General features: G+C 36.0%; 1 protein-coding gene across 20 annotated transcripts in view; it reads left to right on the top strand.

The window, feature by feature from the left end:
* The window catches only part of DMD (dystrophin), a 2312475-nt gene that overhangs the window by 1623952 nt on the left and 663264 nt on the right, over positions 1-25259 (top strand). The window lies entirely within an intron of this gene.

Genomic DNA, 25259 nt, shown 5'->3' with positions numbered 1-25259 from the left:
ACATGGTTTGGCTGTGTCCCTACCCAAATCTATTTTTGCATTGTAATCCTCATAATCCCCAAGTGTCATGGGAGGGACCTGGTGGGAGGTAATTGAATTATGGAGGCGTTTTTCCTTTATGCTGTTCTCATGATAATGGGTGATTTCTCATGAGATCTGATGGTTTTATAAACATCTGGCATTTCCCCTGCTGGCACTTATTCTCCCTCCTACCACCAGATGAAGAGGTGCCTTCTGCCATGATTGTAAGTTTCCTGAGACCACCCCAGCCGTGTGGAACTGTGAATCAATTAAGCCTATTTTCTTCATAAATTACCTAGTCTTGGGTATTTCTTCATAGCAGCATGAGAACAGACTAATACAACCAGCATTCCCTCATGTTGCTTTTCATTGAATCCTCATTACCTGGGAATGAATGAGGAAGGCAGAAATAGAAATCAGGATATTGTTCAATATAGAAATCTTGAAGTTACACAAGTTAACTATAAGCAGAACTCAGTACAGAGAAGGAACCCTTGAGCTGGGGATCAGAGTCTTCTGGAAACAAGGAGATCCAAAGGGGAGTGAAAAAGAGAAGTGGAGAACAGTAGTGACAATAAAAGGAAAAGTATGTTAAGAAATGGAAATAAAGATGTAATAAACTGTTATCTTGTCCCACAGACAAAGCTAGGTAGGGGAGCTAAGGAAACTTAGAGGGATAAAAAGTCTCGCTTAAACCTTCACAATGTGTGAAGAGTTAGTTTTTCATAGACCCTAGCCCACCTTCCAATGTTCTCACTCTCTTACTTATTTCCTATTTTTCTTTATTGCCTTTCATATAATCTAAAATAATTTAAAATGTGTATTTCCTGTCTCTTTCTATGTCACAATATAAATTCCATGAGGCCATTGGCTGTGCCACATTTACCACTGTACTCCCAGAGCCTAGAGTGGTGCCCAGATCAAATAGGCTTCCAGAGTAACTGTTGTCAAATATTTCTCAGTCCAGTGATGTTTACACTACATGGGGCATCTTTTTTTTTTACTTCATTCCATTTGGAATTTGGATCATTTTGCCAACTTTAGGGTTTATACTTATTTCTCCTGTCTTTGCTGAGTATCTGTCTACCTATTTTTCTCATCTCTCCATTCCTCACCCTTTGCCTCCAACTTCCTCTCTGCTACAAATTATACTTAGCACAAAACTGGAGCCACTTTTCATCAATTTTGTTGTCAGTTCTTTGAGTGACAACTCCATGTGGAGAACTTTGAACCTCCTGCTGTCTCATTGTTTGCTTTGAAAAGAAAATACTCATCTTGGCCCTGAATTCACTGAGTAAATTTATGCTCACAAAAAAGACAAAATTTCTAGAACAAAAACTGTATGAGCATCAAAAGTATTAGTTTTTCCTTGATTTTGAGACTCAAAAGTATCATTGAAATTTTAAAAGGGATGAAGTAATTTTATCATTCAACACAATTTATTCTATAATCTGAATGTCAGAACCATGAAATGTCTTTTCAGTGTACTATCATCCTCACTCTTTCTACCTATAAAAGAAAAGCAAAAATATTGTTTGAGAACCAAAAAATATTACAGTAGCAGAAAAAAATCACTTAAAGTCTTTTATTGCAAGTTGCCACAGTACCCCTGTCTTCAGCTCTCCTCACTGAAGATTCTGTTTTCTTGAAACCAATTGGTCACTTCCAATTCTTCCCACCTATAAATCTTCCTGGTTCTTTATATTTCACTGAAACATGTCCCTTTTCTCCTCTGATTTTTGTTTCAGTGTTTCATTTTTTACATTCTTTGTCATCCTGTATGACAGAAAGTATCTGCCACTCCAAATTCCTTAATATATTTGTCTGCCAGTGTTTATTTTCCTGTCACATGTACTCTTTGGTAATCCATTGATCTGAAAACATTCTACTCAGTCTTTCTTACATTGTAGTTTGTTCTTGAATTTAAATTATTAATATATTAAATCAGTTAATGTTTTTGCACACATTTTTTGAGAGATCTTTGGAGAGAATTTGTACACATTTTATCTAACATTCTTGGTATAACATAATTTTTTTGAAATTGCATCAGACTATGGGTATTAACTTAAGACATAATTTGTATTAATTTACCAGATAAGATTTTATTTATTAATGATTTTTCCCTTTGTTAGGGTTCTATAATACTGCCCTCAGTGCTTTTGATAGTCTTAACCAAGCATCACCTAGCCCTCTTCAATTTAAATTATTTATTGTATTAGTTTCTGAGATTGCACATTCTCTGGTTTTGTGTTGTTTTTTTTGTCAGTGATCTCTGTGGTCACTTCCAACCATTTCTACTTAGTTTACTTTGTTCTCTGTTAGCCCCCTTAAAGGTTAACATCACCTGGAAGTTAACCCTCTCCTAGTCTGCATTGCTTTATGGACAGCATCTTTACTGATTAGCCATCACCAATACTTTACTTTTTGTCAATTTATTTTTTATTTTTTTTATTGTGGCAAACAGCACATAACAGAAAATTTACCATGTGTCTTTGTTCATGTATGTTACTATAAAGGAATACCTGAGACTGGGCAATTTATAAAGAAAGGAAAGTTTATTTGGCTCATGGTTCTGCAGTCTATACAAGAAGTATAGCACCAACAACCACTTCTCATGAGGACCTCAGGCTTCTTCCACTCATGGTAGAAGGCAAAGGGGAGCTGGTGGGTGGAGATCACATGGTTAGAGAGCATAAACAAGAGAGAGAGGGAAGTGTCAGGCTTTTTATATCAACCAGTTCTTGCAGAACCTAACAGAGTGAGAAGTCACTCACCCTTTCCCCAGACAGGACGTTAAGCCAGTCAGCAAGGATCCACCCCCATGACCCAAACACTTCCTGTTAAGCCCCACCTCCAATATTGAGGATCAAATTTCAACATGAGATTTGGAGGGGATAACATCTGAACTATATAGCATCATCTTAATTCAAATAATTTTCCTACCAGTTTTATTTATTAGAGAATCTAAGATTAAGACCACTGAAACTATGCCATTGATTATCCGTAGTTCAGACTGCTGTCTTCAATTCTAAATTCATAATTTTCGCCTGCTGACAAGCTATCACATAGATGTTCCACAGGTATTTCTAACTCAGGATATGGAAAATTGATGCTACCATTATCTTCTGAAAATCTATTCATCTTACTCTATTCCCTATTTTTGAGGATGACATTATCTAATGGACTGACCAAGTTAAAAATCAGAAAGTTTTTATGGCACTTTATTTATTCCTTAATATTAAGCCCCACAGTAAATTACCAATCATTTCAATCTTGTAAGACAAACAACCTTGGAAATTCCTTATCTCTCATTTAGCACTGCAATTTTGTTTTTTCATTCACTCAGGTAGCATCTTCTGCAAAACCTCTTCACTAGTTTTCTTATCTCTCAACTCATCTTGTACACTGAAAATACACTAAAAATAAACTTTTTTACATGACAATCATAATACATTAGTAAGGGTTATATAAGAGTTCTCTTTCTTTTCTAGGATAAAGGCTAAATTCTTCAGCTTGATACACAGGCCTTTCATTATTTGGTAATTACTAGTCTACCTAGGATATTTCCTACATCCTCTTGCTTCTCTCTTGAAAAATCAAATAATACTAAACTATTTGTAGCTCCTTAAGCACCAATTACTGCCTTTAACATATACTCTTCCCTTTGCTAGAATTACATTTCTCACAATAGACTCTTTGGTAAACTTATTACATTCTCAGTGTATAATATTATTTGTGTAAGTACCTTTTTTCCTACCTAGTTCTCTAGGGGAATACATCTGCTTTTCTCTCCATATTATCATTTTAAAATTTACTCCTATTTCAGCAAGTATCGTAGTATTTTACTGACATTAATTGTTGGCATATTTATGTAACCCTGTTGACACATTTAATAGTTAAGATGCTTTGGGCTGCAAGAAAGAGAATGCACTTTCAAAGTTGCTTGAAAAGTAAAAATAATTCAACTCACATAGCTGGAAGTTCAGAGGCTAAAGCTGTCTCCAGATGAAGTACAAGAAGAGCTCTATCTCTCTTTCTCTGTGACTTTCGTCGCCTGATTTTTTCTCTGAGGAGTTCTCAGCTTTGAACTCCTCACAAGTTGCCCTCTAGTTTCGAAGATGACTTCCAGCAACAAATGGATAACATAATTTTTTGTTACAGTGAGAGATAGAAACACTTACCTCACAGATTCAGAGATTTCATCCTCAGATAAGAACAATCTAAATTTTGTATCTACTACTATATCATTAGTATATGTAATAGATATTCATATGTATTTACTATTGTACTAAAGATGATTCAGACTGATTTCCTGAGCTGATTAATTTAAATTTTGCTTCCTGAACCAATAGGATGAGATTATCTTGACTGGCTTAGAATCAAAGTTTTAGGTGAATCTAAATCCATCTCTAGGACTGAGGATGATTTCCATAGAACCTTGAAGACAATTGGAATTCTCCCAGGAAGTATAATTTTAGAGTGGGTTTAGGAGTCACAGTTGGTGTAGGGGTATTTTTGAATGGAACTTATATATGCCACCAGCAATATTCCCTCCATTGGTGTGACATTGTACCCAAAGGTACCCAGTTAATATTTGTTCAATGAACCTATAGGAAGATAATCTTATCTGTAAACTATTTATAAACTAAATGATACAAGAAGTATTTGTGGAAGAGTTAATACAATTTAGTCATTCACATTGGGAGGTTCTTCCTAAATTTCATGTCAGATCCTTATCTTGATCTTTGACTCAATCATATCTTGGCCTACATCTGAATGTTAGTAGAAGCCTCTGGCCATTTTTTTTTTCATTTGACATATAGAGTCTTGCTCTGTCGCCAAGCACCAGGCTGGATTGCAGTAGCATGATCTCACCTCATTGCAACCTCCGCCTCCCAGGTAAAGCAATTCTCCTGCCTCAGCCTCTGAAGTAGCTGGGACTACAGGCACTTGCCACCATGCCCAGCTAATTTTTGTATTTTTAGTAGAGATGGGTTTCACCATGTTGGCCAGGGTGGTCTTGATCTCTTGACCTTGTCATCAACCTGCCTCAGCCTCCCAAAGTGCTGGGATTAGAGGCGTGAGCCATATTTTAAACAATTGGTTTAACATTAATTGGAATCCATATAGCTCAACTAAACAAAAAAGAAATAAAAGAGGAACTAGCTTACCATAATACAGTATTGTCAAGGAAAGTGATACTTCCATGCAGCTATTTGGCCTTTGGTGTATTCTTGGTTTCTGCAGACCTAATAAAAAGAGACTATCTCAGCATCCTCTATGTTTTATTTTGAAAAACAAGAAACAATCAATAATAAAAATGATTTCAAAACATCTTCACTCACATCTAAAATATGAAATAGCTACATCAGAGGTTCTTAATAATTTAATCAGTGAAGCATAACTGAAGGATTTCAAAAAACTACCTAAACTATTAAAAGATTCTTCAGCTGATGCTTAATGTTGATATCAAGTTATTTTTTACACTGGCAAACAGCTAAGCCATTCCCTGGTCACATCCACTTTTCAGCATTTCGTGCTCCTCTCAATCATCCCGATCACAGCTCCAGGAATGTTTCATGGCAACTCTTCAATAATAGTATATTACTATTGGGTCCTGAATTTTGAGGTAGTTTATCTTCTAGAAAGGTTATGAATAGAGCAGTAAGTCCTAATAGATTGAGCTTTATTAATGATGCCCAAGATTTTAGACATATACTATAACCTTCAATCAATTTTAACACCACTTCCCTTACCCTAGTTTTAGTCTAAACCCGTCCAACTGTGCTATAGTTTCAGAAAATACAGTGTTAAAATTCTTTTTTCAATATATAGAATTGTCAGGAAAAGTTGTATGTACCCTATACCAGTCTAAATTTCTTAGCATTTAACTCTAAAGAGTAAAGCTTTTAGTACTTGTGTAATATAAGGGTAAGTGCTGATTTCTCTGAATATAATTTTCCTTTGTTATCAAATATGTTCAATGTTTAATAAAAATAAGAATACCTCAATTACCTCCTTTTTTAAGGGCCTGAGAAATATAGAAACATACAGAGGGTCCCAACTTAACAATGTTTTGATTTACAATGCTTTGACTTAGGATTTTATTTTACGATTGTGTGAAAGAGATAGGCACTCAGTCGAAATCATACTTTAAGTACTCATACAACCATTCTGCTTTTCATGTCCAATACAATATTCAATAAATTACACGAGGTACTCCACAGCTTTAATAAAATAGACTTTGTGTTAGATTATTTTGCCCAACTGTAGGCTTATGTAAGTGTTCTGAGCATGTTGAAAGTAGGCTAACCTAAGCAATGATGTTCAGTAGGGTAGGTGTATTAAATGCATTTTTCAATTTATGATGTTTTCAACTTATGGTAGGTTTATCAGGACATAATTCCATTGTAAGTTGAGGAGCATCTGTATCAATATATGCATTTACACATCTCTCTTACTGATGGTGCAGGAGGCAGAGAAACTCTAGGCAGAAAAGAATGGGTCTCCAGCAAAAACCCTACCCTCAAGCCAAAAAGCCTGAAACTGCAGCTCGAAGTGAGAACTGGTATCCCTGTTTTCCCCTCTAAATGTTGCCTTTTTGTAAACCACCCATGGGCCCACCCCACCCCATCCTGAACCTATTAAAACCCCAGACTCAGCTGGTAAATGGGACTATAGCTGGACATCAGAGAAGTGGCTTGACTTCATAGGAACAGCCTGATGGTGTAACTTCAGGGAAGAATCTGACTGGAGATGGCTGGACTTCAGGGGAAGATTATTTGCCCCCACATCCCCTTTTCAGCTCCCCTTCCTACTGAGAGCCACTGTCATTAGCAACAGAATCCCTCACATTTAGAATCCTTCAATTTGTTCATGTGACCTCATTTTTCCTAGATGCTGGATAAGAGGTCAGGAGCCACAAGTGTGGATAAAAAAGGCCCTTCGCCCTTTCTGGTGGAAGGCGGCTGCCTCACACAAAAAGACAGAGAGCCCACGGAAATGTTAACACTTAAGCTGTCCTAGGATGGCAGAGCTAAAAGAGCATTGTAACACCCTCTGGGGCTTCAGGGGTTGTAAGCCCCTCCACCTGGAGGCTGCTCCATCACTTACACTCTCTAGTTCCTACCTCATTCACTTGCATGCTCCCTTCAGTGAGGAGTTGAGAGCAATGGGCTAAATAAATGAGGCACCCCTGTTAGGAGTCCCACAAAGGGGCCGGGGAAATACTCTGCTTCATTACTAAATAGATATAAACCCTTTAACTAAGTCACTAAGTATTCAGTAATAGTATTTAAATGCAAGCTATTCTGTTAGATTAAATTCATACTATCAAAAACACAACAGAAAAGCTTTCTCATTCATGAACCCATTATTTCTTTTTGGCAAATGTACTAAGTAAAAATATGTTCACCATGCTGATTTCGAATGGTAGAACATATTTTGAACACTTGTTTATGTTTGGAAGATGTTGCTTTAGTGCAGATAATCAGAATGATGTAATATACTAAGAAGTATTTTTTAAAATGAGATGCAACATTTCTCATAATCTAAACAGGAAATCACAAAGCATTGTCCTAAGCTAAATAACTAATATGAAGTGATAGAAAATTGCTTTCTGAAGGTCCATGATATGTAGTGATTTCTAATGTGTTTAACAGCATTTATCCTATTGGGTAATTTGGTGGTTCTAATATGTAAGGAAGCCCTCCAGTACTAATTTAATGTACCAATAAACTATTGGGCAGGGATAAATCCCTTAACTCCTAAGTAAGCCTATCAGATCATATACATCTATCTGCTTTTTGATTTGCAAAGACTCTTGAACATACCTCTTGAGAATACTGGGCATCTACAAAATTATATGTAAAGCATTTCAGACTAAGATTTACAGTGCTCAAAGGAGACAGATTTTAAAGTTCAGCATTGACATTTCCATAATTTTCTTCCAATTCTAGAATTTTACAGTTGAAATAGCAAATAACAATATAAAGAAATATGGATCAAAGATCAGAGGCTATATAAGACTGAAATCAACATAGGAGTTTGGAAAGATGACTATATGTTTTAACTAGAGTTGTTAACAAAGACTTCACAGAAGAGTGTGATCATTAGAGAATGAGTAAAGAAGAAAATAGGCACAAAAGATACTTAAGTCTAAGAAACAGCAAGGATACATTTATTTTGTAAAGAATGAAAGCGTATTGGGTATTACATGAAGAGACTGGCTAGTTTGACACTGTGTACTTTTGGGGTAAGCAATGGGAAATCACTTTCTATAAGTTAAGTAGAGGAGAATTCAGGTATTGGATATGGTTGTGTGGCATTTTTCAACCTTTGTTTCCCCCTCCCCCCATCCCTATCCTACCAATATCATCACAGATGTTGGCAATATTTCACTTACTTGCTTAAAGATATTCATGTTAGGGGCTACAGATACATAAAGGTGAGTGAAGTAAAATAGCAAAATTCAAGCACACTAATTCTGACTGTGTCCTCTCTCTCACTCAGGAAAGCACACTGGAAAGTGAGAGTACTCTTACACTGACAACCTTAAGTCTGTTCTAATTTATACAAAACAATAAACTATTTAGAAAATGTAGATATTTTATATCTATCACACAACCCATTGTCAAATGATTTTGATATCATTGATTGGCGACACTGAAACTGAAATCAACTGTAAGGGTAAGGAATATAACTTTCAAAGATATTTGGTAAGAGTAATGTTGTAAGGCAGAGACCAACATTATAGAAGTTCTCAACCCATGGGCTGGATATAGCTAAAATTTCCCAGGACTATTGAAAGAAATTCTCAAATCCACAACCACCTCAAGTGTTGTCTTTGAATCACATGTAGATTTTCTTTTTTTTTTTGAGACAGAGTCTTGCTGTGTCTCCAGGTGCCAGGCTGGAGTACAGTGGTGCAATCTTGGCTTACTGCAATCTCCCCCTCCTGCATTCAAGCAATTCTCCTGCCTCAGCCTCCCTAGTAGCAGGGACTACAGGTGCACAACATCATGCCCAGCTAATTTTTGTATTTTTTTAGTAGAGACAGGGTTTCATCATGTTGGCCAGGATGGTCTCAATCTCTTGACCTCATGATCCACACGCCTCAGCTTCCCAAAGTGCTGGGATTACAGGTGTGAGCCACAGTAGATATTTTTAAAGTGACATAAATGCTACTGCAATTAATAAAATGTGAAATCATATTATAATATTACTGAATTCAGAATAAGTTGATTTTGTCACTATTTTTCTCAATCTATGCATGCTAGATATATAATTATTATATAGAGGCTTGTAACATTTTTAATATTTCAGAGGCATGCTCATGATACTTTAAACAAGGCACTGTTAAAAGACCGCTGGATTGGGAATTAATAAACCTGGGATCTAGTTCTCATTTGTTCTCTTGATGGCGAGGGTCTGGGGGTCTTGGGCAAATTATTCAACCTTTTGTGCCTTGGTTTCTTTAATTGATAAATGATAAGGTTTTCCCATATAAATCCCTTCCCAACTTAATATTACCAGATGTAGCATCTATGGTTTAGGATGTATAGTATAAATTAACTTTCCTGAAATCTTCTCAAGTTACTATAACATATATTTACATAACACTGAAAATTAAGTTTTGATAACTTACATTTTTATGAATAATTTACTTATTTTTATCATTATAATAAATCTGATTCTTTAATCACCGAAATATCTTTTTGGAAACAGATGCATGAAAGAATCCAGACTTGTTATAGTTTTATCTAGTCAAATCACCTAATTTTGGTAGCCACAGGCTCCCATTGTCAATAGGGGAAGATTATCCATTTTAGCAATACAAACTCTGATAACTTCAACCCATATGCCCTTCAGTTCCAGTTTTTCATCACATTGAATGGGAATGTGAGGCTCCAAGAGTAAATTGACCCTACTTTCTCTTTAGAAATTGGTCTTTCTACCTAGCTCTTTGCTTCTATTCAGTTCTTGTATTACCAAGAAAATATACATTAGGTATTAAAATCACAATAATTATCTAACAATTTCTAAGTAGAAACAGTTATTAAGTATAGCATTTTCATGGTTTTGAGGTAGTACAAAAGTAGGAAACAGAGCTTTAGTAACTTTTTTTCATTCTTTCTATCATAGGGCAAAAATGAAGAATTTTACTAATTCAACACTATATACATATATTTAGTAATTATGGTTCTCAAGATGTGTATTTCCTTTCCTTTTTGTTTTCTGTAGTTTGATAAACCCCAGATGGGAGTTAATGTTGTTTCAATTAGGTTTATTTGACTTCTTTTATGTGATTGAATTGCATGCAATAAACTGGAGAGTCTGTAACATATAACTTGATAAAAATTTTCTCCCTTTATATCTTTTTGTTTTAAAATAATGAATTAATGTTGACTGTAATTTAAGAGTAGAGGAAATACATTTTACTTTTAGTTATTATCTACATATCTTGGGGAAAAGTGTTATTATTTTATAATATTTAAGTATAATAATACTTAAATAAAAGTATTATTATTTTCCTACTGATGGAAAAATAGCATGATTTTCTATTCTGGACTTTGTAATTAACTTTACCTTGGAATAGTTGAATCTTAAATATAACTTCATTGTAAGGTTTATTTTCAAGTAGTATTTTTAAATGCAAAATTTGGGTGATTTCTACTAAAAACAACTATAGCTACAATACTTGGTTAAAAGAGACAAATTTAAAAAAAGATGTAAGTTGTGACACTGAAATTATAAAATGTGGATTAGGGAAGTAAATGTGTCAAGTTTTGTATGCAATCGAGCTTAAGTTATTACCAGTTTAAAAATACTCATATATAAGATGTTAAAGATAAAAAAGCAAAAGCCTGTAGTAGCAAAAGCAAAGCAAAAACCTGTAGTAGATATACAAATATAAAAAGTAAGGAATGAAAGTCTAGTACTAAACAAAACCATCAAACCATAAAAGAAGACAACAACAACAACAACAGCAAAGGAATATAGAACAAAGGATCTACAAAACAATCAGAAAACAACTTTTTAAATGGCATAGTAAATTTCTACCCATCAATAATTACTGTGAATATTAATGGATTAAATTCACCAATCTAAAAATATAGAGTGGCCAAATGAATATTAAGACAACAAGACTCAACTACATGCTGCCCATAAGAGACTCACTTCACCTTTTAAGATACATGTTGACTGAAAGAGAAGAGATAGAAAAAGATATTTTGGTTTCCATGTAATTGGAAACCAAATGAAAATGAGGATAGCCATACTTCTATCAGACGGAATAGGCTTTAAAATAAAAAACTGTAAAAAGACATAAAGAATGTCATTATATAATGAAAAAGGCTCAATTCATCAAGACGGTATAACAATTGTAAATATATATGCACCCAACATTGGAGAACCTGAATATATAAAGCAAATATAAAGTAATCTAAAGAAAGAGATAAACTACAATACAGTAATAGTAGGGGACTTCTACCCCGAATTCAACAATAGACAGAAAATCCACATTAAAAAATCAATAAGAATGCATTGGACTTTATGCTTTAGATCAAATGGACCTAACAGCCATGTTCAGTGCATTCCATCTAACAGCAGGAGAATACACATCCTCCTCAAGTGCACAAGAAATAATTCTTCAGGGTAGATCATACATTATGCCACAAAAGGAGTTCTAACAAATTTATAAAGGTTGAAACCATGTATTTTATGTAAAACACCATCATGGGAAAACGTACGAGTGCAAGCAAGGGTTAAATATGATTTACTGACTGTTTAAAAAGGGATTATTTTAACCCTGATCTGACGGGATTTCCCCTTTGTAAGCAGCAAAAGTAAGCTCAGAATGAAGCAACTCTGTGACAGTACAGCTTCACAGACCTTTTTGAATAAACAAAGTTGGATATGTTTCTACTTCATAAACCATTTGCTGTGGGCTCACAGCTTTTCCATGTGCTCTTTACACTCTTAATTTTGGGTCCATTCATCAAAAGGATTAAGACAATGAGATTCAAGTCCAAAACAATAGGAAGTATGTGCGTCAAAAGTGTCATGCCAGTGCTCTGAGGAGCGTTGCTATTTCAATAGCATAATTTAAAACCACTGAAACAATATGTTTTATTTATGATTACCATTCATACTTGCAAAAAAATTTGACATAGTTTTCCAGGGATGTCTTAAAGAAACAAACATCAAAATTTTATTTTTGTGCTTGTAACGAGGAATTTTTCCTACCTAAGTATTAACTGTTTTCTACCCTTGATTTTGGTTTCTATTGTATGGTTGATAATTATTGCACATCTGGGCATAGTGTGCTTTTTCACAAGTTAAATAAAAACATGAATTGATTTTGATGTAGCTAGTATCACTATTTCAGTTGGTGTGTTTTCCATATCTGCAATTCATAACATGTTACTGACCCAGACCTTTAAAACCCACGTTAGCTCAACATTGTCACTTCAAACCAACTTAGGATAGCAGTTACATTTCCAAGATCATTATGGAGACAGAGTTCAAGACCTCAGTATTTGAATTTGTCAAGCTCATTGGTGTTTTAGTTACAGGAAGTGTTCATATTTCACTTAAGAAATAGCAACTGTGATCATAAATTGAAGCTCAAATATAACCAAGGATTAGAAAACTACTTTGAAAGCCCTTAAACAATAAATATACCAATATACCAATAATCCTCTGCATACTTTTTGTCATGTTTTAGAGCATTCAGTTGAATTGTATAACATGTGATACTAATAAATAATTAACGTTTGTTTTTTTTTTGGAAACCAAGTGTTGCTCTGTCTCCCAGAATGGAGTGCAATGGCATGATCTTAGCTCACTGTGACCTTTGCCTTGCAGGTTCAAGCAATTTTCCTACCTCAGCCTCCCAAGTAGCTGGAATTACAGGCATGCACCACTATGTCTAGCTAATTTTGTAATTTCTTTAGTAGAGATGGGGTTTCACCATGTTGGTCAGGCTGGTCTTGAACTTCTGACCTTAGGTGATCCACCCACCTTGGCCTCCCAAAGTGCTGGAATTACAAGCATGAGCCACTGTACTTGGCCTATAATTAACTTTAGAAAATATTTCATTATCGAATACCTGGAAATATCATATTACTTATGTGTATTAAAAATAAACTATTATGTATATAGACCAGAGATATGGTGTCATAGATGAGATTCCTTGGAAAGAGTCTCTGAGACAAAAACTTGAACACAGAACGTTTAAGAAGTATTGTTGCTATTTATAAGGAAGTGAGAGAGGCAGTATTCAGCAGAGAAAAAGTTCATCCACAATGCAGTTGCTACTGAGGCTTCAACCCATGTGACAGGAACACTGGAGCTGGGTAGTCTTTTGAAGTTCTCCCAAATTGAGGCAAATGAGCTGGGACTTTTGTATCTCTGCACTAGCCAAGAGCAGGCACCAGGGAGAAATGCAGCTGTGATCCTTTGCAGATATTATTATTCTGGAGTAGATACACCCACACCACAAATACTAGGAATAATATTGTGGTATGGGTGCATCTACTCCAGAAGAGGATCTTAATGAGGCATTAGAGCATCCATTACAGACAGGTACTGGCATATTCTGCTTACCCCACAAAGATTGCAATGAGGATGCAAGTAGGAGTAGTGAGGACATAAAATAAATCAATCATTTTCTACTGGGCTTTAATAAATCAGAACTGTTGGAATTTATAGGATGACATTTATTGTAGTACTCAAAAAATCCCTTTTAAATCTCCTTAACTCAGAAGAGGGGTTTTAGAAAGTCCACAGTTTGCCTGGTCTGTAAATTCCCTCTTTTAAAAAGATATGTGGTGTAATCAAATTTACAAAAAGAAAACAAACAACCCCATCAAAAAGTAGGCAAAGGATACGAACAGACACTTCTCAAAAGAAGACATTTATGCAGCCAACAAACATGAAAAAAGCTCATCATCACTGGTCATTAGAGAAATGCAAATCAAAACCACAGTGAGATTTGATCTCATGCCATTTAGAATAGCAATCATTAAAAAGTCAGGAAACAACAGATGTTGGAGAGGATGTGGAGAAATAGGAACGTTTTACACTGTTGGTTGGGAATGTAAATTAGTTCAATGATTGTGGAAGACAGTGTGGCGATTCCTCAAGGATCTGGAACTAGAAATACAATTTGACCCTGCAATCCCATTACTGAGTATATACCCAAAGGATTATAAATCATTCTACTATAAAGACACATGCACGTGTATGTTTATTGCAGGACTATTCACAATAGCAAAGACTTGGAACCAACCCAAATGCCCATCAATAATAGACTGGATAAAGAAAATGTGGCACATATACACCATGGAATACTGTGCAGCCATAAAAATGACTTTATGTCCTTTGCGGGGACATGGATGAAGCTGGAAAACATCGTTCTCAGCAAACTAACACAAGAACAGAAAAACCAAATGCCACATGTTCTCACCCATAAGTGGGTGCTGAATAATGAGAACACATGGACACAGGGTGGGAAACATCACCCACTGCAGCCTGTTGGGGTGTGTGTGGGGGGGGCTAAGGGGAGGGTTAGCATTAGGAGAAATACCTAATGTAGATGATAGGGTAACGGATGCAGCAAACCACTATGGCACGTGTATACCGATTAACAAACTGCACATTCTGCAAATGTGACCCAGAACATATAATTAAAAAACAATGTGTTTTAAAAACAAAAACCACATAATACAAAATTTGCCAGCTTAACCATTTTATGTGTACAAAACAGTAGTGTTAACTATATTCACAATGTTATTCAACAGATCTCTAGAATGTTTTCATCTCGCAAATCCAAAATTCCAAACCCATTGAAGAGCTCCCATTTCTCCCTATCCTCCAGCACTGGCAATGACCATTCTATTTTCTGTTTCTAAAGAGTTTGACTGCTTTACATACATCATATAAATGAGGCATGCAATATTTGTCATTTTATTACTGGCTTACTTCACTTAGCATAATGTCTTAAACTGCACCCATGTTGTAGCATATGAAAGGATTTCCTTTTTTTGTGTGGCTGAGTAATATTCCACTGTGTCCTATGCCACATTTAAAAATCCTCTTTTCAATCAGTCAACATTTTAGTTACTTCAATTTTTGGCTATTTTGAATACTGCTACAGTAAATGTCCGTGTAAAAATATCTCTTTGAGATGCTGTTTTTAATTCTTTTGGATATACAGATGCACATCAATTTATACTGGGATTACATAGCAATCAGTCCATCATAAGTTGAAAGTACCGTGTCAAAAATTCATTTAATATACCTAACATCATAGCTTAGCCTGGCCTACTTTAAATACGATCAGAACATGTAGATTAGCCTCATCTGGTCAAAGTCATCTGGCAACACAGTAGATAGCACAGTATCAATTATTTATCCTCATGATGATGTGGTTTAATGGAAGATTCAGCTTACTGCTGCAACCCATATTGAAGAAGAGCGAATCATACTGCATATTAGTAGCCCTAGAAAAGATCAAAATTCAAAATTTGAAGTATGGTTTCTTATTGAATGCATATTGCTTTCACACCATTGTAGAGTCCAAAAGTCACAAGTTAGACCTCAGTAAGTTGAGGACCATCTGTATACCCAGAAATGGGAATACTGTATTATATAATTCTTTTTTTTTTTTTTGAGAAAACTTTATACTGTTTTCCATAGTGGCTACACCTTTTTACATTCCCATCAACAATGCAGAAGTGTTTCAGTTTTTCTACATCCTTGCCAACATATGTTATTTTCTGTTTATGATCATGGTCATCCTCATGGTTGTCAGGTAATATCTCATTGTGATTTTTATTTTTCATTTGCATTTCCCTGATGATTGATGATGCTGAGCATCTTTTCAGATGCTTGTTGGCTGTTTATATATTTTCTTTGGAGAAATGTCTACTTAAATCCTTGCCTGTTTTAAAATCAGGTTATTTATTTTTGATGAATTCCTTATTAATTACTCACCTCAGAGCCTTTTTTATTAAAATACAGATTGCTCAGAACCTCCCAGCTAATTTACTAAATGTTGATCTTGAAGAAGTATTTTCATTTATCAGAATTTAGTTTCCTGTTCTATAAATTGATAATAATCATGTTTTCCCTGTCCACACCAGAGTGGTATGGTGAGGAACCAATGGAGAAAATTACTAAAAAGGCATTTTTATGCTGTCCAAATTCTGTGCAAATATATTATTATTGATTCGAACCAACCGTCTACATTTTAACACTGTTTAATAATGTTCCATTTACATTGCAGCTAATGGTTCCTCTTTTTCTGCCTGATGAAATTCTGGATTGAAACTCTGAGGAAACTGTAAATCAGAGTTATAGAACTCTATTTAATATTAATTTATATAACTTATCTGTCTTTCTCTGAATATATTTAGACTATGTGTGTATATATATGTGTGTGTATATATGTGTGTATATATATGTGTGTGTATATATGTGTATATATATACGTATATGTGTACATATATGTATATATGTGTATATACATATATGTACATATATATATATATTTAGTGAGAGAGAGCGAGAGATTACACTTAAGGACTCTGCTTAGTACATTGCACTTGCACCTGATTCTAATTGTGAAAACAACAAAAAATTTTGATTGAGACCCTGTTATTTGTCAGACCTTTGGTTTTGTGAAGGAAGAGATTATTCTAATACTTACATCAAATAGCTTATCATCTCCTCTGGTGGATGAGGCTTTTGAGGGCCTGACACATGGTAGGGGATCTTATTCATTATATAACAACTTTCAAAACACATTGCTAATTAGTTTGCTACTTCGGGTAAACATGTAACTCTCCCAAACAAATAAGTGGCTTAGACTGAATTCTGTAGAGAACACTGCTTACCTCATTTTGCTCAGGTTTCACTGCAGAGTCTTGTCTCTAATATTCAGGTAGGAGAAACTCTATTAAAAACAACCCAGTAAACAAATCCAAATAAGAATAAATTATTTAATTGAGGAACTTTTTAAGGTGCTCAGAATTTTGGTAGAATGGCAATGTATTTTCCAGAATAAGAACTATACAATGTTCTCTAGCTGGTTAGACTCAACTGGTTATATGGTTTCAAAACTGAAACCAGTTTTGAAAATGATGATCACCCTTCATCAATAGCATGGTGTTTATTATGGTTTCATCTGGCTTTTTCTTCCCTTATCTTCTGTACTGGGCTGCCTACTTCTTGGCTCTTATTATTACATATTCTACTTTTTTCATATACAAAGCTCTGCATGCATTAACAGTGAATTTCTGCTAAAAATGTTACTTTCTTCAGCTATCTTGTCAAATGCTGGCTGCCTAATTTATTGGCGTTACACATTGACTATGTGAATCTTCCATTCTCTGTGGAATTCCATTCCACATTTTAACTTAAAGACTCTCTCTTTTCCAGATGTGTTCTCTCTGCTGGATAAGCATTTTTCTTTTAATTTCTGTGGCAATAGGAAGAGAATTTTAGATCCTGTTTTGCATACACGTGTTTACTAGGTAAAAATGGAGGCTGTATCAGCCATCTATTGCTGTATAATAATCTATGCCAAATGTAGATACTCAAGAATAATTTTTTTACGCTCTTGATTCTTGAGACTGCTTGGGGTTTGGTTCATCAAGGGTGTTCTTTTGCTGGACTCACCTGTGCTCATTCGGGTACTCATGGGCAGCTGGTGGTTGATGACCACATGTGGCATTCATATGTCTGATATAACATTTTTTTATAAGTTGAGACAGTGTGGGTGACAGGATCACTTGCTTGTAATTATTTATCAGGCTAGCATAGTTCCATAGGGGTGGAAGAGTTCCAATCACAGCCCAACATCCAAGCTTTTTTTCTTTTTGAGATGGAGTTTCGCTCTTGTTGCCCAGGCTGGAGTGTAATAGCATGATCTCAGCTCACTGCAACCTCTGCCTGCTGGATTCAAGCCATTCTCCTGCCTCAGCCTCCCCAGCAGCTGTGATTATAGGCATGTACTACCACACCAGGCAAATTTTTTGTATTTTTAAGAGAGACTGGGTTTCTCCATGTTGGTCAGGCTGGTCTCAAACTCCCAATCTCAGGTGAACCATCTGCCTTGGATACCCAAAGTGCTGGAATTACAGGAGTAAGCCACTGTGCTCAGTCAACACCCAAGTATTTTTTATTGGATTTTAGGTTTGGGGGTACATGAGCAGAGCATGCAAGACTGTTGTGTAGGTACACACATGGCAGTGTGCTTTGCTTCCCTTCTCCCCTTCACCCACATTTGGCATTTCTCCCCAGGCTATCCCTCCCCACCTCCCCCTCCCACTGGCCCTCCCCTTTTCCCCCAAATAGACCCCAGTGTTTAGTACTCCCCTTTCTGTGTCCATGTGTTCTCATTTTTCATCACCCGCCTATGAGTGAGAATATGCGGTGTTTCATTTTCTGTTCTTGTGTCAGTTTGCTGAGGATGATGTTCTCCAGATTCATCCATGTCCCTACAAACGACACAAACTCTTTAAGCCTCTGTTTGTGTCATGTTTGCTGATACCTCATTAGCTGAAACAAGTGACTTGACCAATCCATAGTCAAGGAGTGGAGAAATAGACTATGGCTCTTGATGGGAGGATCTGGAATGTCTCTTGATAAAAGTATAAATGCAAGAAGATTATCTGTGGACATGTACTCTGTAGCAGAGATGCTGTCATTTTTGTCACTAAGATACTTCCTATGTAATATTATTTATAAGTCCTTGACAGCAATAGGTTTGTGGTTTACTGTTTCTTCAGTGCCTGCATAATATCATGTGGGTAAGAGAAGAACCCTTAACAATTTCTCTTAATTTATACTTCTGAGGAATGAGAAAAGACAAACTTGGACAGGTGTAAATGATGTCCAGCAAAAATTCTAAGCAGCTGTATGAGTAGTGGGTGGGTGGGGAAAGACGGAAAACCCTTTAAATGGAGGCATTCTCCACCATAAACAGTTTTTCTTTCCTCAGGAGACATTTAGTAATGTCAGGAGACATTTTTGGTTGTACATATAGGAGGGAGCTCAGACCAGGGATACTGACAAGCAATCTTGATCCTACAATACATGGGACAGCCATTCATAACGAAGAATTATCTGGGACAAAATGTCCGTAGTGCTGAGATTGAGAAACCCTGCTTTTCACTGAGTGTATGTAGGATGAATTCATATAATGTTAGTTATAGAGGGCACTTAGATGATGCACACTAAAACAGGAAAAGGCAAGGATTATTTCTTTATTCAAATTAGTGAAGAAACTATATATGTTTAAAGTCAGGTTGGAGATATTTCTCAAGGATAATATTTAAGTTGTGAGTGGATGCTAGATGCACTTGATTGTTACAATCCATATTTTTATAGCTATATCAAGTGATCCTCTTTCCCAAGTTAAAATGGATATTACATATATTTCATGGGTACCACATATTATAAGCTATAGCTCTTAGAGTCAAAAGTATTTGAGTGATGAATAATTTTTACATATTGAATGACACATGTAGGAAAGATACCTGATATCACATGATTCTTAGAAGTATGTGCAATGGTTAAGTACATTGTCTTGTCTTGGAAACATCACTTGTTGATGTGAGATCCTGAACAAGTTTTGTTACCTTGGTAAAAGCGTGATGATAATGCCTACCCTGAAGATTGTTTGGTAAAGATGAAATTAAAGAGGGTTTATGAGGAACCTTGCCTGGCACATAAGAATCACTGAGTAAATGATGGGGGTGATGGCAGTGTTGGTGGTAATTTATCTTACTTATAAGTAGTAGCAAATATTTATTTGAATTATATTTTTATTATCAAAAAAGAATCTGTTAAAATGTAAGAGAATAGCACCATTAAAATTTAAAAATCTATGGCTCCCAAACTTAACATTTTTTTAAAATCCAAAAATACAAATGTTTATTATGAATCCTTGAGTTCTAGTTCTCTGGCCTTGCCTATGTATAGTACAAACATTTATTGTTCTAAAATGAGAATTACTGATGATAGATGAGTCATATTTTTTATTCTTAAGAGAGACAGAAAAGAATGCAGACAAAAATATATGTTTATGTGTTCATAGTGTTTGTTTCTAATTTTCTGACTTGTATGTACAGACTGTAAATATTTAGAGGGAAGGGGTGAGACTTTTCCTTACCTACACAATAGGTTGTTCTTTCTTAGGATCTGGACGTGATTTCTAATTTTGTTAAGAAGTACTCTTGAACTCTGTTGTAATTCATGAATCCACATGCCATCCTTTTAAATATTCAAAAAGTAAATATTCTCTAATGTTGCTTACATAGAGGAGAGTTATTTTATCTACTGGTGAGATAGAAGGGGATAACAATCTTTCCAATACCCCATAGTCTTAAACAGTAATGCAGTTTGACACATATAGCATTGCTGTCTTCTGTTGACACAGAATGATGAGGAGGAGGGGAATATTTAACAGCACTTTTTAGATATTCCCTCGTATAATTGTTAATGTGAGTCCAATAACTTACAATTTTGTACATTGAGTGATTTTTCAAATATAAAAGTAAAGCAAACAAAAAAAAGTTACCCACATTCATACAACAAAACTAGAAATAGAATATGTGCTTCCTGCTTTCTTATCAACCAAAGGAGACCTGTGAATTACAGGAAACCACGTGTGAATACTTCAAAGGAAATATGCCAAACACATTGTGTATGTGTTTTAAAAGATTTAGTAGCTCCTTTAAAGCTCTAAGTGAAGCTGTTAGTCTGACTAATCATGTACCCCTGAAACCAATTTAATTTTCAGACTAGAGAAATGTTCTTCAAACACTTGAAAAAAATAAGAGTTCCTTCCTAAAGCCAACACCTTTTAATTAACAAAGTACTCAGAGCAAAGCTGTAGTTTGCAATAGTATATTACACATACTGTTATTCATGCTACCATTCTGGTGTGCCAGACTTAATTCATTTCAGCTATTTTTAGCTTAATTTTCTGTCTGCTTAAATATGGAGGGAAAACCACAATTTTAGTAGAGTCATTTTAATTTTCTAATGAATGCATGAGAAAGGCATTATGCTACATAGTATTTCCTCAGATTATCCAGATGCTCTCTCTTGCTCTCTCTCTGTGTGTCTGTCTCTCTCTCTCCATACATCACACACACACACACAAACACAATGTGTATATCTATCTGTCTAGCTAGATATGCAGTTTAATTTTGTACATTGTAATACATCTGCTTCTAGCATAAGGTGATTGAGCAAAAGAAACAAACAAAACCCACCCAGATCTGTTACTAGAGGGACGTTTAATAATAGCATAACATCAGAAAGACTATTTTCAGTGAGAACCCTAGGTGGGAAAAGACAATTCATCCAATGGACTTGAGAAGAATACCCTTAGTCTCTGAGGTGTTAGAGAGGCTGAGATCTGAAGCAGCTAATCCCAAAGCCAGCTGCTTATAATCCAAGATAGGGGAATATGACAAGGGGTGGATGTCCAGGCATGATGATCATACTTTGGGTTAAGATTAAATCGGGTACAGAGGAAAGGATTTCCACAAGCTGGAGGGGAGGCCATTTCCCATGTTCCTTAGGGATGACAACTGGAGACCCACCCCAGAACATCACTGAAAATTATGTGTAATAATTTATATATCCTAACTCTTTACCCATTCTAGATTATGGGTTCAGGCACTCTCAGAAAAAAAAAGTCGTTTTTTAATCTTTTAAAATATCAAGTTAACAGTAAATAACATTGGCACCATGATATATCCTTGCCTGACCCTTAGAACTATGTACACGATACTCAGACTCTGCAAAACCACTAACAGATCTGACCAGCCTACACTTTACTGAAAAAGGTGATTTGCGTATATTTCTAATACCATGACAAAGTGCAAAAAATGAGCCTAATATTTATTAGCTAAAGGTGAAGGCATCTGAAAGTGCAGTATGAGTCAATGTGAATCAAAGCAATGTTTTTCTGAATAGAATTGGCTCTAATATGTGAGGTAGATTAAGATTAGCCTCTTACTACTTTATGTTTTAAAGTGTAGGCCTGGCTTGGTGGCTTATGCGTGTAATCCCTGCACTTTGGGAGGTCAAGGCAGGCAGATCACCTGAGGTCGGGAGGTCGAGATCAGCCTGACCAATGTGGAGAAACCCCATCTCTATTAAAAATACAAAATTAGCTGGGCGTAGTGACACATGCCTATAATCCCAGCTACTCAGGAGGCTGAGGCAGGAGAATCACTTGAACCCAAAAGGCAGAGGTTACAGTGAGCCGAGATTATGCCATTGCACTCCAGCCTGGGCAAAAAGAGTGAAACTCGGTCTCAAAAATAAATAAATAAAATAAAATATTAAGTATGTTCCTTGAGACCCAAAATTTCTGACTTTAGAATCCAGCTCTCAGCTACTATCGGCTATCCTCTAGGCAAACTTTCAAAATCCTCCCAAACCTAATAGTGGTGCAAGATTTTGTCCATCCTAGTGATAACTAGATTTAAGTAAGAAAATGTTAAAAACTAAAAATGTTTAGGACCCAAAAGGAAGGTGTAATTCTGTTCTTCATAGAGACATGTTAGTTATACACTTCTTATTCTGTCCTCCCCAAAACATAGAGATCTAGAGTTGACATTTGAAGAAAAAATGAGATTTTGTCTGGAAACACAAGAGAAAAGTTTTCAAGAAGTATAGAAAGTGTGTGAAAGGACACAAGAGTTTGAAATGGCCTGTACTTGTGAGAGGTTGCAGAATAGACATGGGTGTGGAGGAGCCTGGGAAGAATGGAGGAAGATAAGTCTGGAGTGTGAAGTCTGGTTCAGAGTACAGAGCTTAAAATGCTTTATGAATGTAGATGCAGAGCCAATAACCATTGTGTGAGAAACACAGGGAAAAGGAGAAGAAAAAAATCCATGTAGTCTACATAGAGTAACAATCCTAGGAGGTAACTTACATGTATCATGTCATAAAATCCCTAACACAATCGCATTAGATTGGTACTGTTTTCAAAGTTACACAGGTGAAAACTCTTGAGGGTCAAGATGTTGAGTTTAGCAGGTGTAGTGTAATTCCTTACCTCAAGATGCCTCCAATCTCATTAACTTTCCAAGATTGTCTATTTAGGAAATAGTAAGGCCAATTGTCTATGAATGAAGTACTATTACAATCACTATTTTACAGAGGAGTAAATGGAGATTTAGTGAGGTTAAGTCACCTAACTAAAGTTACACAGCTAAAAAAAAAATTATAGAGCAAGGATTCAAATCCAATAGTCTGGTCCTAGAAAGCCTAAATATTCTATACTCTGCTTTCAGATTCAGAGCTATTTCATGCTTTTCTCCCTCCAACAGAAAAAGATGTATGTGTGTGGGGTTGGGGGCAAACAAATTGACTTACTGTATTTCCTCTCTTTAATATTTGACCTTTCATTGTCTTCCCCCAGCAGTGGGTCTTCCTCCATTATCTTCTTCTTGTGAAAATAGCTAAAATCACCTAACTGGTATAAAACCTAGGCATGTTTTGTGTTCTAGCCTCTATTCTTTCATACTAATAGGTGGTTGTTAAATTTTAATAATCACTGTGTGTAGAAGACCTCTAAGTTCACTAAAGAGCTTACTGCACATTGACTTTTTTTAAGATTCAAGGGAGTCAATAGAGCACCTCCTATACTCCAGGACATGTGCAAGATGCAAGAGTTGGAGTAGCAAGAAAAACTGATAAGGTTTCTCCTCCCTTTCCCATCAGTATACAAATGTTCTTCAGGTGGTGAATGCTGGAGGACAGAAGACCAGAAATACTGGCCTGATGGGTCTATAGATGGGATTATGTGCCCATTACTGGCACAGAGATGGCTGATTGCTAGACCTCTCCATCTTCCTCTGAATATGCTTCAGCTAATTTATCGTCCCAGTGGCATATTTTATCATCACGAATCATTCTCCGTTTTTGAGTCTTAGGCCCTGTCCTTGCTTTTCAATAGGTTCCATCCCTCCCTCCCTTCTTTCCTCCCTCCCTCCCTCCCTCACTGCCTGACTTCCTCTCTCCCTCCCTCATTGCTTGCCTCCCTCCCTCCCTCCCTCCCTCCCTCCCTTCCTTCCTTCCTTCCTTCCTTCCTTACTTCCTTCCTTCCTTCCTTTTCCAAACATACTTTTCAGGAAATAGTAGTCTGCTTGTTGAAGTCTGATAATTTTCTAGTTTCTCATCCTTCACTCTGTTGAAATTTAATATGATGTGATCATTTCCACTTCATTAGGTACTTCTTTCATGGTCAGAAGCGAGTCTGGAGAAAAAAAAAATCTCTTGTTTCTGCTCTCATTTGAGGGTCAAATTTTCAATAAGTCACTTTTTTAAAAAGCATTTTCTGACACTTCCCATAAGCTTGAAATCCTTCTAAACTGCTGTGTATTGCATCAGTATACATTGTGTATCTATTTTAGGAACACTCCGTCCACATTTGCCAGTCAGCCTGGTGTTTGTTCTGCAGTTAGTTCCTACACTGATATTTTAATTTAGCTCTCTTTTCATCCTCACACATGCATCCTCTCTGGAGATTTAGCTCCTTTCCTGGAATCCATTTAAGATTTCTAGATCTTGTTTGCTTCCGTGATTTCTTCTTCTGGACTGTGACACAAAATACTATTCCTTTTTTACATTATATTTAATTCTTTCTAGAAAGAGCCTTAGAATAGTCAGATAGCTTTGAGAATGTCTTTATTGCCTCAGTGTTACTGCCTTTCAATCAGTATTTCTTGACATAAATTTTTAATTCTCTCTGACACTTAAAACGGTATCTTTTGGGCCAGGCCTGTAATCCCAGCACTTTGGGAGGCTGAGGCAGGTGGATCACAAGGTCAAGAGATCGAGACCACCCTGGTCAACATAGTGAAACCCCATCTCTACTGAAAATACAAAAAATTAGCTGGGGGTGGTGGCACATACCTATAATCCCAGCTACTCAGGATGCTGAGGCAGGAGAATTGCCTGAACCCAGGAGGCGAAGGTTGCAGTGAGCCGAGATCACGCCATTGCACTCCAGCCTGGGTAACAAGAGCAAAACTCCATCTCAAAAAAAAAAAAAAAAAAAAAAAAAAACACCACCACTATCTTTTTCTATCTACATTGATCAAGATTAGTTCCTTCATTCATAGAAAACTGTTGGTGTCCCTGAGAATCTTGAGAGGTAAGAAGCCTTCTTCCATTCTACTCATCTTCTTCTCTAATGAGGA

This window comes from Callithrix jacchus, chromosome X (genome assembly GCF_049354715.1).
Source record: "Callithrix jacchus isolate 240 chromosome X, calJac240_pri, whole genome shotgun sequence".
In the NCBI taxonomy this organism is placed as follows: Eukaryota; Metazoa; Chordata; class Mammalia; order Primates; family Cebidae; genus Callithrix; species Callithrix jacchus.
This window is presented reverse-complemented; position numbering and strand designations above follow the sequence as displayed.